Here is a 16317-nt window from a genome sequence, read left to right as displayed (position 1 = left end):
AGCGTTTCGACTAGTCGTTGTTCTTTCCTCGACCTCTTTCTCGCGGATTCAATGGTCTTTAGACTTGTCGAGTTTTACTTGATGATCGTCATCTGTTTCCGGTTTCATTTCTAAGATTGCTCTGATCCATGTCTGGGTTTGGGGCAGGTATGATTACATCGTAATTTTCTCCAGATAGAAGTGCAACCATCGCATTCACAAACATCACCCAATCCGGAAATGTGCATATCCTGGTGATAGAACAACTACTGGCTTGGGAAATTAGCCGTAGTTGGTACTCTGAGTTTGCGCAGTAGACCTCTACTGTGTAAGTGATCGTTGAAGCCAGCGAAGACGATCGTTACCTGAACCCCAAAGGAAAATTGATAAAGATAATATCCAGTCCAGATCAGCACCTGTCAGCATTATCACGTCCGGTCAAAATAATGATTGTGAGGTGTTTATATAGTCCGAAAAAGCAATCACCATTATCTTCGCTTTTCTCATCTTTGGTTTGTCGTAGGCGGAAAAAAGATAGATTCAACAATCTTGAATTTTGCATCGTCGCAACGTTCTATGCCTTCTCCTGCTCTAAAATCACAATAACATCGGGTGTACCCTGTCTTCTTTTAAGTTGGCAGGAGGTTCACTTACTTGCTTGAAAATTATCAAGTTTTGTCCAGTGGGGGCTCTCTCCTTCAGGAATTGTCCTGGTCTTTCATCTCCTCTCTGTTCCTCGTGATTCCTTCTTACAATTTGTATTGTACTGGCATTGATCGGAACCATGGTGTTGTTTCAGGGCAGTCCCTCGAGGCCAGCCAATCCTAAAGCAATTGTCGAGCTGAAATTAATCTCTGTGGCGATCAAACAATCCACTCCTTAAATAGAATATAGTCCGTTGACAGATAAATCGCGCCATCTAGCACTCGCGCAGCGTCCAAAACAATGCTGACCGTTTGGAGATTCAGTTTCATCAGATCTTGTTTATAGATTTGTCAAGGAGAAGGCTTTGGTCTCCGGAGGGGTTCTGCTCTGATCAGCTGCCGTCCTGTTCTGCTCTGATCAGATCAGATCATGAAGTTTCTTTTGCGTTTTCTGGAACCAGACTGCGTCTTTTTCTATTTTTATCCTAGCGAAACTATTGTTATTGTTATCCTAGCGAAACTACTGTTATCCTAGCGAAACTATTGTTATCCTAGCGAAACCTTCAACCAGTCGTTCCATTACGCCTGAACTCACTCGAGCTCCGTACAGTTTGTGTCACGACTTGGACTGATCCAAGACGTGTTTCCAGACTAGGTGAAAGTGGAAGTGGATCCTACATTCGTCGAATGTTCAGTACTCAACACCCATGTCTAAAACAGCTCAATATCCAGCTCGTTTTGTTCCGGAAAAACAAGGTTCATCCAGGCTTGTCCCTCTTTGGTATCGGGATGGATGCCATCATTCGTGAATCCGGATTGATCCAATGCTTTCAATTCGTGTTCTAGATCAATTAGCACCAATCGTCCATCATTGCGACTTGCTAAGATACGCACTATGTTGTTCCATCTCGTGACTCTCTCGTTTTGTCTTCGCGCAGAAGCTTGTTGCGTCCTTGCATTCATAGGCACTGTGCAAGTGGTCAGTATTGGAAATTTTGCCGACCGCAGTGAATAGGCAGACCAACATTTCTTCCCGTCGACCTTCTTCTGCTTCTGAAGCCCTGGACACTTTGTTGGTTGCCACTAGAATCATCACTACTGCGATCTTTTCTCGGATTCATCAGCTCGAACATTCGTTGCAATTGGGCCATTGTGGCATCTATAAAGGCTATTACTGCCGCGATAAACGACTTTCTCAGATTCTGCAACACCTTCACTTGGCTGTCGCCCCATATCAAGTGTGAGGTTCCAAGGGCTGCACGTTCTGTTATATTTTCACTACTGGGCTCCATATTGAATCAGTGAAACAATCTCCCGGATCAGTATCCGGTGCTCTCGTGAAGTTGTTTGTAATCTGATTATTCTTCTTCAAAAGCATTTTCCTTACGGGCCTGCTGGAACTCTATCTCTGTCCTGGCCTCAGATGCTTTCGTTACGCTCACAGAGAGTTTCACTCTGTCTGTGTCGTCAACCGTTCCATAGGGTGCAGTCACCAGGGAACCTGGCGAATTCCTTTTTGCCACAGTTTGGCCAGCTGTGTCATATGCATTGCGACTAGCGTTTTTTCCAGGGTATCACTCGTTTTCAAGATCATCAGTCTTCCAGATCCAGATCTTGAATCTCTGTAATTTGGCTTAGCTGGGATGACGTCGGGAGCTCCATGGGGACTTCCTGTTAGGGACGTCTCTCTCATGTAGAATGTGTTCCGCTTTCATCAAACACTCAGATCTCTCCTTATGTTACCTCCTCAAACGCTCCATCTCTTCTTACTGCTTCTTTTTGCAGTCTTCGATCAGTCTTCTTTACAAGTCTCTGTCCTCTCGAATCCTCATTAAGTCTTTTTTCAATCTGTCCAGCTCATGATCTTTCTCTGTGATGCCTTCCATCGTCTCATTCCTGTGGATTTCTTCCTCTACTCTCGATCTCTTCAATGGACTTGCAGCTCTCAGCTGTTGGTTGAACGATGCAGCCTCGCAGCTCCACTCCTGATGTATAGCTTGATGTCTCCTCCTTAAACCGGGTCGATGCCCGGTGAAAAAGAAATCGCTCCGGACAGGTATGTTCTCGCAGTCACCAGACCATGTTCGTGCGCCAAATCATTTCTAAAGGTCCACGGTTTCTCCATGTCATTACTTTTTGGCTTGGACGGTCTAGCGCTCGTTATTCGCCCCACGCTGCCATCAACAGGACTCTCGTGGGGCGGTCCCCACAGTGGTCATGCCCTGAGATATTCGCCAGGGCATCTGTTAACCTCACTACCTCTAGGTCATCTTGAGCAGAATCCCGTTTAGTAGCCGTCGATAGAGCTCGTCTAAGACCGGTCTAAAGTAGACATCAGACAAAACAGTCAAATCGTCGAAATTATTATTTGATGTTTTCAGTTGTATGGTTCAATTTCTATCGTGTTTTGATTCAAAAATTTAAATAAGAGTAAATTGATCGAACAGGATCTAGAGAATGTCATGTTATAATTACCACATTTGATCATTTTTGTCTTCCATATCACATCAAAAAATGTATTAAAACAACCGGGTTAGAAGATTCACTCTTGGGATGTATTGAAAACACAAGTCAATCTTTAGTCTTGGAAAAGTGATAGGAGAGTCAACAATCAACACTTCAGATCTTTGCCTTAGGTTGTTCAAAAAACAATCAAGGTCGCTAGCGTACCCAGGCGCAAAGGCATAATAACAAAACAAACACAGCTTACACTCTCAACCTATACTCAAATAACATTACTTATGTAAATACAATTCGATGTTGTTGTCCGAGAAAATTAGTGCATACAGCTTGCGTGGATGCAAAAGTCCTCTGTTTGGGTAGTACACAGGAAGCGAGAGCTCCTCCACTCCTCTCTCCGCTAGGAAGTCTCTTACCCTTGTCAGTGAAAAAACCAAGTCTTCAGGGTCTACGTGCTGCTTTTCGATCGCCCTCATAAGCAAGTAGCATAAATACTTTGCTGTTATTTGTGAAGACACAGGTGTCAAAACTGCTACACCTCCCCCTTATTCTTGGTCTTTCCTTCCATAAAACTTTTATGTTTTTGTAAAATGTTCTGAAGTCGACTGCTAGAGCTGATCTGAAACTCATAGTCCGCGGTAACGGCGATAGCTCATGTCCTATCCGTGGGTATTGAATCACGAGCAGTTAGTGATGCGCTACTTGAGTATTCACTCAAAAATTGCAAATATGACTCTACTACTCTTTTTTATACGGTTTCATAGGCCAAATGTCTGTTTCTGCTGTTAAATCACAAGTTTTTTTTTGCAGTTTTTAAATTTTTTTGATTTTTTAAAATAAAATTTCAGTGAGGGTAAGTCTTACTGTATCTGATATCAGTAGAGTCAAAATTTAGTAGAGTCAAAATTTCAAATATGACTCTACTACTCTTTTTTATACGGTTTCATAGGCCAAATGTCTGTTTCTGCTGTTAAATCGCAAGTTTTTTTTTGCAGTTTTTAAATTTTTTTGATTTTTTAAAAGAAAATTTCAGTGAGGGTAAGTCCTACTGTATCTGATATCAGAAAAACATTGGACGCTGGAATGATCAGTGGTACTTGGTTGCGCAGGAAAAATCATGTTTGTCGTGCTTGATCTATCATGCTTTCGCGGTCTATATAATCCACGGGGCTGACGTCATTTCGTGTACCCACTCCAACATGCGCATGTGAATTAATTCTTGCTCGTATGACTGCTGTAGTCCATCGTCAGTTTCCCCTTCTGGTTTTGACCGATCTTCGAGACACTCATTAACCTAATCTATGACAAAAAATTTTTCTCGTTACGCGGTAATTTTTTTGAACCAACTAGATCTTCCGCGACCCTCTTCAGATCTGTACTGTCTACTACAAAGGCGTCTCTGTAAGGATTGTTTTTCATCGCAGGTGTTCGTCTATTGCTCTGTCGCGTTTGCGCTGTAGAAAATAGATCCGATTCCGTGTTCTTTGCGATCTCCCTCTGCTCGGGGTAATCCCAATCTTCAGCTGAATACGGTTAGGTCTCCTCGACCACTTCGACTAAGCCATTAGCATCCAGGTACAGTGTCAGTTTTCTTCCTTCCTCCAGGATTTCATTACCATTATTCTTCTCTCTGCTGCCTTCCTCCTTGACTTCGCAGGTGCAGCTCGGCCAGCGCTGAGTCTGTATAAACGTCGCTCTTGATGTACTTCAATAATCAAAAAGTTCCCCTCCATTTCTTCAGGAGTTGTTTAGTACCTTTCGGTAGGATCACGTTCTGAAAGGCCCTTGCATAATTTTCTACTTAGTAAACGTTGGAACCAGCCGCCTTTTTCTTAAGTTTTTTCCACTGCCTTGCCTGCGAGCAACAAGTCATTGAGCTTCAACTGGTACCTTATCTTATCTCTCAAGTGGACCTACTTGTGTTGATGTCTTTTTGCTTTCGTACTCAGGGTAAAAGAATGTCATCTGCGGAGCCTTCTCGTGTCCTGCCAGAATCATGCACTACTGCCTGTAGTAGAGCGCTGCGTACTGTTATAAGCCACCATCACTAGTGACAAATATTTATCCCAGTCTGCATGTATCGTCAACAGTATACCCTCAACATCGATACCAAAGTTCGTTTTTTTTCTCTCTCTTCTAAGCCATTCGGGTGTGGGTCGTACGTTGTCGAATGAGATTGGGCTACTTGAGAACGTCTCATCAGTTTCTTAGTTAGTACACCTAAAAAAAAATTCCCATATCCTTGATCATTTTTGCAAGGTAAGCGGATTCCTTGATACAATATGGTATCATCTTTTAAATCTAGTGTTAATTGTACTTTTTCTAATCGATTTTTTCAATCGAAAAACATTTTTCCTGGTAGCCTGAATTTTTTTTTGCCTGCGTTACAGTTTGACGGTTTATTTACACCAATGTGTGGTATCCAATTTTTATCGTGCAAATCATAGGTTTAACGTCCGTATACGCCGTGATACGGGAATTTATTGTCTACTTGTTAATGACCTTGGTGGTGTTCAAGTTGTGCTTGGTGTGCAGAGTCTGGAAAGACTTGAAAATTTATTAATTTTCAATTTGCGTTTTTGCTTGTGAAAATTTTTAAACGTCGTAGTTAGTTTTTACATTTTTCGGGGTTAGAATGTAAGAGTATTTTGATAATATTTTGATAAAAAGATTCATGATCGAGTCTGTTTTTATTTCTGTTTGAAACTTATGATAAATGTTCTTTCTTTTCCGAGAATTTAGCTGTAAATTTATATCCTGTCAGAGTTGCATCTCGTGCTTTTGAGTAAATTGTAGCTACTACAGCTGTTAATTCAATGTCATGTGGTACAGATTTGCATTGTGTTACTTGGTTAATTGCGTATTTATGTAGTTATTTTTGTTGATTATCTTCACAATAAAAATGTGTGACAGGGACGTCTTGTGGTCCTGCTCAGAGGGAAGGGTCTGGATGAGATACGGGCTCAAGAAGTACAAAAGAGGAAATGGTTTTGATTTGAAAAACTGCTGAAAGAAACATGGTTACAATAATGCTGAAAAACGGTTATGGAATGTTATTTAACCTATTGTCTTTTTTGTTTATCTGTCATTTTTTCTAGATAAGTACTGTTGTGATAAATGGAAGGGCAAATTTTCAGCTGTTATATTTGGTGGAGTTAGTGGTAATGGATGATGTACTAAATAATATAATTTTTTTGTTATTTCGACTTGAACAAGTTATATTCGGTAAGGATTTGGGTATTATGTTGTTGAATGTCCTCATGAATATCATGATAATATTGTAGTTTTGAAGTGCCCAATTATGGAGTAGATTTCTATCGAGCTGGTGGCCAAAAAGCGGAGGAGTGCTACAAAGAGTTCCAATCTAAGCGTATGGGTTTGATTGTACTTTGTAGTTCATGATATCTGTCGTCTAGGTGATTTGGAAAATTTGTAGGGAAGGTAGTTGATGGTGTTTGACCTGTGACTAGAGGTGTTGATGGGAGCGATAGAGTTTCTGGTAATGATAAAGAGGTATCCGATGAATTGTCTCTTGGATCATTTACTAAGTTGGGCTCACCTTGAGAAAATGTTTGTGTACTCCAATGTGAAAGTCTTTGCGATGAAGTAGGGAGGTTAAAGGGATTTTCACAAATTGGCTAGATGTCGGTGTTGTCGGGGGTCTTGGTATGTAGTGGTTGGTCGGGATTCCTTAATGGGGTTAATAATAGCAAATTTGAAAAATAACTGATATTAATATCAAGTTTCGTACCGGATTAGGTAGTCAATGGTTTTGGAGAGAGACAGGTAGGTTTGAATGAGGGAATATAAAAGTATAAATTGGCTACAAAAAATTGAAAAAAGAGGATTGCAGTTTCTGAAAAGTCTGTTATGAAAAAAATACGAAGTTGAAAAAGTGTTGAGAAAACTGAAAGAAAGGTTGAAATGAGTAGTTTATTTTGTTGAACTGAGTTTAAAAAAAACTTTTGAAAAGTGATTTGCATTGTCGAAGTAATTTTTTAAATTTTTGGACTTGAAAGCTAACGAGGTAGATTTTTTTTTGATTTTTGAGAAGTGGGTGAAAAGAGTATTGATGAAAGGAAGTCTGGGTGTTTAGGTTTTAACTTTCTAAATTTTTTTTTGTGGGATGATTCAGGGGTTTCTGGGATGTAGAACGGCTTCAGGCTAAGCGATCAATTTGAATTTTATCCTTAGGCTTTTTAAATATTTTCATTGTGGAGAAATACGGGGTACGTTACGAGGCCAAACTGTGAACTAGATAGGCGCACAATTTTGTATCTGTGTAATCTGAGACTCAAGAGACAAATCTTTAAGCATGTTCCAAAATGTAGGTGGATTCTACTTACAAAAGTTTCGTGGATTCCGCGTACAAATATCTGTGACGCAAATTTTGTCGGCACATTTGTTTTGTTGCAGATTCTGCAACAATCAAATATAGCTCGTTGTTCTGGTTTCCGTAACTGTAAGTGGATTCCTCAAAATATAAGTGGAATCCAAAAAATGTAAGTGGAGTCCGCATATTTAAGTGGAATCCGCAAACAAAATGCGGATTCCTCTCATAATTTGCTGATTCCACTTTCAGTTTGCGGATTCTACCTACAATTTGCGGATTCGGCCTGCACTTGCGGACTCCGCGACAGCTCAATGTAACTATACACATGTCTAATTATTGGTTTGTGGATTCCACAAACTGTTCTGGATTCCACATATACAGTTCCGGATTCCGCAAGTTCGCCTATTTTTGAGGCAATTTTGAGCAGTGCAATGTTTTAAGTTTTTGTTTGTGGAATCCAAAACAGCAAAGAAGATCAAAGAAAAGTAGAAATGATGCAGATTCAGCGACAAATCTGAATTTAGCCAGTTTTGAATTCCGTTTACAATGCACATAATGCACAGTTTGGCCTTGTAATGTAAAAATTGAGACAATTTTGTCGGTTTTTTGCTTTGATTGACAGAAGAGGGTTGCAACTTTTATATGATATTTATTTAAGTTATCAAAGAGAAGGGAGGTCTCTGAGTTATGGTTTCAAATCTAGCTCAAGTTGGAGAAATATCGACTAAAAGTAGTGGTGGTGTTTAGAAAGAATTGAGATAGTATCAAACCACTTTTATTTCGAGAGAGAAATTGAATGTTTGTAATTAAAATTTACCTTTAGGTTCTATTGAAAAGTTAATTAATGTTGTCTAATTAATCAGAGGGTTTCTGAAATTCTATTTTCTTTGTTATTTTATTTTGTGGAATAAAAGTTGTCCAATCTATTCCTTGTTGATTTTTAAGGGGAGATGATTGGCTTTGTTTCTTTTAATTTACGATTAAATCTTTGTTATTGAATTATTTGTTTATGAGCTTTTTTGATATTTCTTTTTGAGTTATACCCGATGATTGTAGTAGATGATCAAAGTTTGCTGTTTTCTGTTGTACGCTCATTTTTAATGTTTTGTCAACGATGTGCAGTCCGGTGATAGAGTATACTTGTGTCATTTTAGGAAGAGCGTATTCCTTCGGGTAATATGATAAAAGATTATTTCTATGTTGTACTTTTTCTTTTTTGTTGAGATCTGTCAATTGATAATTGACGTCTGTAGGTTTTTCTATATACTGAAATTGTCCTTTTTGGATAAATTGTAGTTTTCTTGAGATTCTTTTTGGAACAAAAAAATTGGACTTAAAACAAAAGGCCTTTTTTTAGGTTTGATGCTGGTGTAAAACGTAAAATAATTTGAGACTGAATATTTTTTCTTTGTAACAATTTCTTTGCAGTTTGGGTAAACTTCATTATGTTTCTTATATCTGTTGAAAATCCATTCTGTATGGGTTCCAGACTAATTTTAAAATTTGTGGATGCTGGAAATGATCTTCGCCACAAGTGTGAAATAGTAGATTATAACAAATTGAGTCTTTATTGGGTTGACAGTAGCCTTGTGCGTTTTTGAGATATTTGCTGTGAACATTATCGGCTTACGTGGTTTTTGGTTAAGAACCATTTCGTATGGTGATAGTCTAAGTGTTGTTGTGATTTGAGAATTATATGCTAATGGGAAAAACTTTACGTCTGCTGACCATTCGGTTTATTTTTTATCATCTCCGTTTTTTATACATCGAAGGTATTCTTGTAATGAACCTTTCATGCCTTCAATTATTACCTTTGTCCGTGGGGCATGGGATGTTCTAGGTTTATATTTGATATTATGGAGGTGACATAGTGTTATAATTTCGTTATTCATGAATTCTGTGCATTGTCTGTGACAAGGATTTCACTTAGTCCAAATTCTGCTATTCAGTGTTCGTTAAGTGTTGTGTAAACAAAATAAGCATTGCAGCGAGGTACAGGGTTGAGTGCTACCTAGTGTGTAAGTGCATCAATGATAACCATTATATATGAGTTTACTTCTGAGGAGGGTGATATCGGTCCTTTTGCATCAAATGCGATTCTGTGGTTGAAATAAAACGTTGTCCTCTAAAGTCTTGTTTTTCTGCTATTTGTTTCTGATGGTTTATTTAATTGGCATGTTATACAATCGTTACATAATACTCTAATAGAAATCGGTGCATTTGAAAAGTAAAAACTTGTTTATGTTTTTTTTCTGATCATACATGTCCTTTTGTATGCAAGGATTGTGAAAAGTGAAATGCAATTAAAATTAAACTTAGTGGGAGACAGGGTCCTTTTGTTTCGAGATAGTGTTAATCCAAGATGTCAGTGTTTTTGTTTATTGTCGGACTTTTAAATTTTCTGAGACATCAAAGCAGGGTTTTATTTCCTAAAATTGTGATATCGGCTTTTCAGGTTTTGTTTTATATTCCTGCCAAGATTTAAATAGTAGGATGACAGTGTCAACATTTTGGTATTTTTTGTAATAATTGAAGCGTCATTGTTTCTGTGTTTGGGAGAAAATTAGTTTGAATTTCATTTTCTTAGAGAGGTATATTATCCAAGGGATCTTGTAAATTGAATATCTTATTGATTGTATATTTTTGGTTTGATACGGAAGGGCCTGGCACATTTTTGTTTTCTGTTTAGTTTTCTTTTTCTTTTAATGGGAAAAAATTGTTTCGTTGTGACTTTTGCATAGCTTTTTTGTCTTATGAGTTATTTTTTATCCATATTGAATATATTATTGGTTTATATGTATGTTATCTAAACAATCTACTTCCTAGTGGTTGTTTTGGCGATCGAGATTTTATGGAAAATGTTCTAAGGTTTATATTTGTTTAGTATCAGAGTCAGTTTCAACTGCGTGTTTACATTCTAGTCGTGGTGATGTTTCCTCTTCTGCAAGGAAGAATTTTTTGTTTTGGGGTATTTCTATGGTTGTTTTTTGTGTTATTAGCTCAGGTGGTGTAATTCTGTCATTCGACTAAGTGTATCTGGTAGGTTAGGTTTTTGCATGCTGTCCAAAATATACGTAATTTTCGAACTTTATTAGAGTAAGTAAAAATCTATATACTCTTGTTTGCATTAAGTTTTTGTGTAAATAGAAAAATTATAGCTTTATGATCTGTGAATAAAACTGTTGGATTAAAAATTCATATTCTGTTAATGTATAAATCATGGCTGTACAACAATCTCTCATAAGCGTAGAGAGTCTGAGTTCTGGTTGTGTAAAATGTCTTGAGTTTGCTGATATAAGGTTCATTTCATTTAAAAAAAGCTGCGCCAATTCCAAAGTTGAATGCATTTCACATAGCGTAAAATGGTTGGTTTGGATCTGAAATTTTGGTTGGAGTTTTGTTCTGTGAGAGGGATTTTATTTCATCGAAGCGTTTTGGATGTTCTTATGTCCATTAAAAGTTATTTTGTTATCGGAGAATATCGTAAAATGATCTGAGATATAGTTGCATTTTGTAAACAATTACTTAAGAAGTTCAGCAATGTAGAAAATTCATGAGTCTCTTTTTATTTGATGGTGTTTTAATAGTGATGCCTTCAAACAAATGTCCAAAGAGTTTTACACGAGTAAGAAAAAATGTGAATTATCTGGTGCTGCTTTCAATATCGTCAAAAATTGCTGTTGTTCAATTGTAATTTTTAATAGTTAAAATTTTGTTTTAAAATAGGGGGGGGGGTATTTGTGAAAGAATCCGTGTTTCATTTTGAAACATACTATTAATGGACAATTTTTCATTAAGAATTGTTGATTGACAAATATCTAATAATTTTAAATTATTATTTGCTCTGAATGCTTTTTCTTGTGTAGGGTGAATTATTGCATTTGTTTCGCAATATCCAAAAAGTCCTAAAAGAAGTGTAATTTTGTATGGCGAACTATTTTATACATGTAGTGCTATTATATCTGTGTTAGTATCTTTTGCGTATTTGTCAGATGTACACTAATTTGGTAGCTGTACGCTAATTTGATGAAATTGTTACAATAAGAATTTATGAAATGGCCGGAATTCAAGGTCAGTCAAATATATTTTCTGTGTGTTTTGATCAGTTTTATATTGATATACATGATTGATAGGAAAGTAAAAATACATGTTCTGTTAGTGGTTATAGATGTTTTCTTTGTCGATTATATAAAGGGTAAAATTTTGAAAAAAAATGGGGATTGCTTGTTTAATCTTTGGAAATATATTAGGGATGTGTTACTTAGTTTTATATATTCGTCTTTGATTTGTAACTTTTTGTTCAAGATGTTTATAGTTGATATATATTTAGTATTAAATGGGATTCTTACTATTTTATGTTTAATGTCTGTTATGCGGTATATTTGTTTGAAGAGTTTATGAAAAAACTTGTTTTGTTCCATTGTTCAGGTTTGGATAAGTAATAATTAAATTTTTCCAAAGTCTGTTAAACTTGTGCCTTCTGCAGTGACTAGTTTAAGAGAAATTTTTGAAAAGGAATTTTTTGGATGTAGATTTTGAATTCCATTCTATGTATGGATGTTGATAATGTTTGATTCTGCGCCAGAATTGGTTAATTATTGAGTTTTGAGGTCTGTTGTTTAAAAATGTTTGTTTTTGGGGCTTTCTAAAAGATGTGTTGTCATCCAAATTTTTTCTTTTGGCGGTGATATTTTTTTGTTGTATTCTGGTATATATTGTTCATATTTGAATAAGTTTCAGGCACATTCGCAGTAATGTTTGTCGTTTCTTGATTGTAATCTAGTTCTTGAGGATTAGAACTGATAACTTCACTTTGGTAATATTTCGATTCATTTGGTTTTTCATATTCATCTTTTATTTTAAGCCTGTTGAAAATAACTGTTTTTTTTCTGTGTCGCTCTCATCATCGGAGTTTTCTCAGTGTATGTGATTCAATTTTAGTTCTAAAAATTCCGTGCTGTCTAAACCTGGATGATCTGAAATTGTTTCATCTGTAGATTGTGTTTGATTAATCTGTCTTTGGTGTTTCGGTGTACTATTTCTGTAGTTTGGATTTTGTTTGTTTGAATTTTGTGAATTGTTTTGACCTGGTAATTGAAAATAGTTGCTTGGTTTGTTTTGATAGTTGTTATTTCTTTTCCTGGAGTTATCACGGGATCTTTTTTTGTAATAATTATTTTATGGTCTCTCGTTAGATTATTTTTGTGATCTATAATTGAGTGATTTCTTGGTCGATTGGTTGAATAGTTTTGATTTCGTTTACATGAAAAATTTGGTAAGCGGTCAATACATTAACATATTTTTGGAGGATTTGAATATGGGCAGTTTCTGTTAGAGTTTGAATAGTTAGAGAGAGGTATATTATCCAAGGGATCTTGTAAATTGAATATCTTATTGATTGTATATTTTTGGTTTGATACGGAAGGGCCTGGCACATTTTTGTTTTCTGTTTAGTTTTCTTTTTCTTTTAATGGGAAAAAATTGTTTCGTTGTGACTTTTGCATAGCTTTTTTGTCTTATGAGTTATTTTTTATCCATATTGAATATATTATTGGTTTATATGTATGTTATCTAAACAATCTACTTCCTAGTGGTTGTTTTGGCGATCGAGATTTTATGGAAAATGTTCTAAGGTTTATATTTGTTTAGTATCAGAGTCAGTTTCAACTGCGTGTTTACATTCTAGTCGTGGTGATGTTTCCTCTTCTGCAAGGAAGAATTTTTTGTTTTGGGGTATTTCTATGGTTGTTTTTTGTGTTATTAGCTCAGGTGGTGTAATTCTGTCATTCGACTAAGTGTATCTGGTAGGTTAGGTTTTTGCATGCTGTCCAAAATATACGTAATTTTCGAACTTTATTAGAGTAAGTAAAAATCTATATACTCTTGTTTGCATTAAGTTTTTGTGTAAATAGAAAAATTATAGCTTTATGATCTGTGAATAAAACTGTTGGATTAAAAATTCATATTCTGTTAATGTATAAATCATGGCTGTACAACAATCTCTCATAAGCGTAGAGAGTCTGAGTTCTGGTTGTGTAAAATGTCTTGAGTTTGCTGATATAAGGTTCATTTCATTTAAAAAAAGCTGCGCCAATTCCAAAGTTGAATGCATTTCACATAGCGTAAAATGGTTGGTTTGGATCTGAAATTTTGGTTGGAGTTTTGTTCTGTGAGAGGGATTTTATTTCATCGAAGCGTTTTGGATGTTCTTATGTCCATTAAAAGTTATTTTGTTATCGGAGAATATCGTAAAATGATCTGAGATATAGTTGCATTTTGTAAACAATTACTTAAGAAGTTCAGCAATGTAGAAAATTCATGAGTCTCTTTTTATTTGATGGTGTTTTAATAGTGATGCCTTCAAACAAATGTCCAAAGAGTTTTACACGAGTAAGAAAAAATGTGAATTATCTGGTGCTGCTTTCATGTATTCTTTTAACAAGATTTTTGTGGTATTTGTCTAAATTTTGAAGCATTTCTTGTTTTGTTTTTGACTGTATGAAAACATCGTCTATATATTTAAGGGTGTTTTGGCTTAGAAGTGCTAAGAAAAATTGTAGTCATAAATGCTAAAAAGGCTGCTGATACTATGAATGTACCATAGAATAGTACTGCTGATTTCCAATAATGACGTGATTGTTCGTCTAATGGCATTTGATTGCTTACACTATTCAAATCGGCAGTGGTATAGCATTGTCCGTTTATTTTTGTAAGTATTACTTGTATTGGTTCTATGGACCAATTGCATCTTGTTTCAATAATTAGAGAATTTAAATATCGTGCATCTAGAACGATTTTAAGTGATTCTCCTTTAGCGAGAATAATTGCTGGATTGATGATTGCGTTTCCTTCGGGTTGTTGTTCTTTCCTTACCTGAGATAATTTCATTTTGCTCGAGAATATCTAAAAGTCCGATCACTTTGTCTTGTAAGTGTTTTAATTACTTGACTTCCGCGTTGTTTTTTGAAAACTGCGTCGGGTTTAAGTGGACGATATACTGGTGATTGTATTTTTCCAACAGCAAATTTTGTTGTGGCTTAAGCCATGGGATTTTAAATATTATTTCTGCTAGTTGTTTTGCTGACTAGTTTGAGATTGTTGAAAATTCAATATCGTCAAAAATTGCTGTTGTTCAATTGTAATTTTTAATAGTTAAAATTTTGTTTTAAAATAGGGGGGTATTTGTGAAAGAATCCGTGTTTCATTTTGAAACATACTATTAATGGACAATTTTTCATTAAGAATTGTTGATTGACAAATATCTAATAATTTTAAATTATTATTTGCTCTGAATGCTTTTTCTTGTGTAGGGTGAATTATTGCATTTGTTTCGCAATATCCAAAAAGTCCTAAAAGAAGTGTAATTTTGTATGGCGAACTATTTTATACATGTAGTGCTATTATATCTGTGTTAGTATCTTTTGCGTATTTGTCAGATGTACGCTAATTTGGTAGCTGTACGCTAATTTGATGAAATTGTTACAATAAGAATTTATGCAATGGCCGGAATTCAAGGTCAGTCAAATATATTTTCTGTGTGTTTTGATCAGTTTTATATTGATATACATGATTGATAGGAAAGTAAAAAAACATGTTCTGTTAGTGGTTATAGATGTTTTCTTTGTCGATTATATAAAGGGTAAAATTTTGAAAAAAAATGGGGATTGCTTGTTTAATCTTTGGAAAAATATTAGGGATGTGTTACTTAGTTTTATATATTCGTCTTTGATTTGTAACTTTTTGTTCAAGATGTTTATAGTTGATATATATTTAGTATTAAATGGGATTCTTACTATTTTATGTTTAATGTCTGTTATGCGGTATATTTGTTTGAAGAGTTTAAGAAAAAACTTGTTTTGTTCCATTGTTCAGGTTTGGATAAGTAATAATTAAATTTTTCCAAAGTCTGTTAAACTTGTGCCTTCTGCAGTGACTAGTTTAAGAGAAATTTTTGAAAGGGAATTTTTTGGATGTAGATTTTGAATTCCATTCTATGTATGGATGTTGATAATGTTTGATTCTGCGCCAGAATTGGTTAATTATTGAGTTTTGAGGTCTGTTGTTTAAAAATGTTTGTTTTTGGGGCTTTCTAAAAGATGTGTTGTCGTCCAAATTTTTTCTTTTGGTGGTGATATTTTTTTGTTGTATTCTGGTATATATTGTTCATATTTGAATAAGTTTCAGGCACATTCGCAGTAATGTTTGTCGTTTCTTGATTGTAATCTAGTTCTTGAGGATTAGAACTGATAACTTCACTTTGGTAATATTTCGATTCATTTGGTTTTTCATATTCATCTTTTATTTTAAGCCTGTTGAAAATAACTGTTTTTTCTGTGTCGCTCTCATCATCGGAGTTTTCTCAGTGTATGTGATTCAATTTTAGTTCTAAAAATTCCGTGCTGTCTAAACCTGGATGATCTGAAATTGTTTCATCTGTAGATTGTGTTTGATTAATCTGTCTTTGGTGTTTCGGTGTACTATTTCTGTAATTTGGATTTTGTTTGTTTGAATTTTGTGAATTGTTTTGACCTGGTAATTGAAAATAGTTGCTTGGTTTGTTTTGATAGTTGTTATTTCTTTTCCTGGAGTTATCACGGGATCTTTTTTTGTAATAATTATTTTATGGTCTCTCGTTAGATTATTTTTGTGATCTATAATTGAGTGATTTCTTGGTCGATTGGTTGAATAGTTTTGATTTCGTTTACATGAAAAATTTGGTAAGCGGTCAATACCTTAACATATTTTTGGAGGATTTGAATATGGGCAGTTTCTGTTGGAGTTTGAATAGTTACTTCTATTCTGTCAGAGTTTGATCTAGCGTAAGAACATCTGTATTGATTGTTTTGGCTTATTTGATCTACTATATCTATTTTGGGAACAGTTTTGTGAATTTCGTTGATC

The sequence above is a fragment of the Symsagittifera roscoffensis genome, chromosome 3, assembly GCF_963678635.1.
Source record: "Symsagittifera roscoffensis chromosome 3, txSymRosc1.1, whole genome shotgun sequence".
Lineage (NCBI taxonomy): Eukaryota > Metazoa > Xenacoelomorpha > Acoela > Convolutidae > Symsagittifera > Symsagittifera roscoffensis.
Note: the sequence above shows the minus strand (reverse complement) of the source record.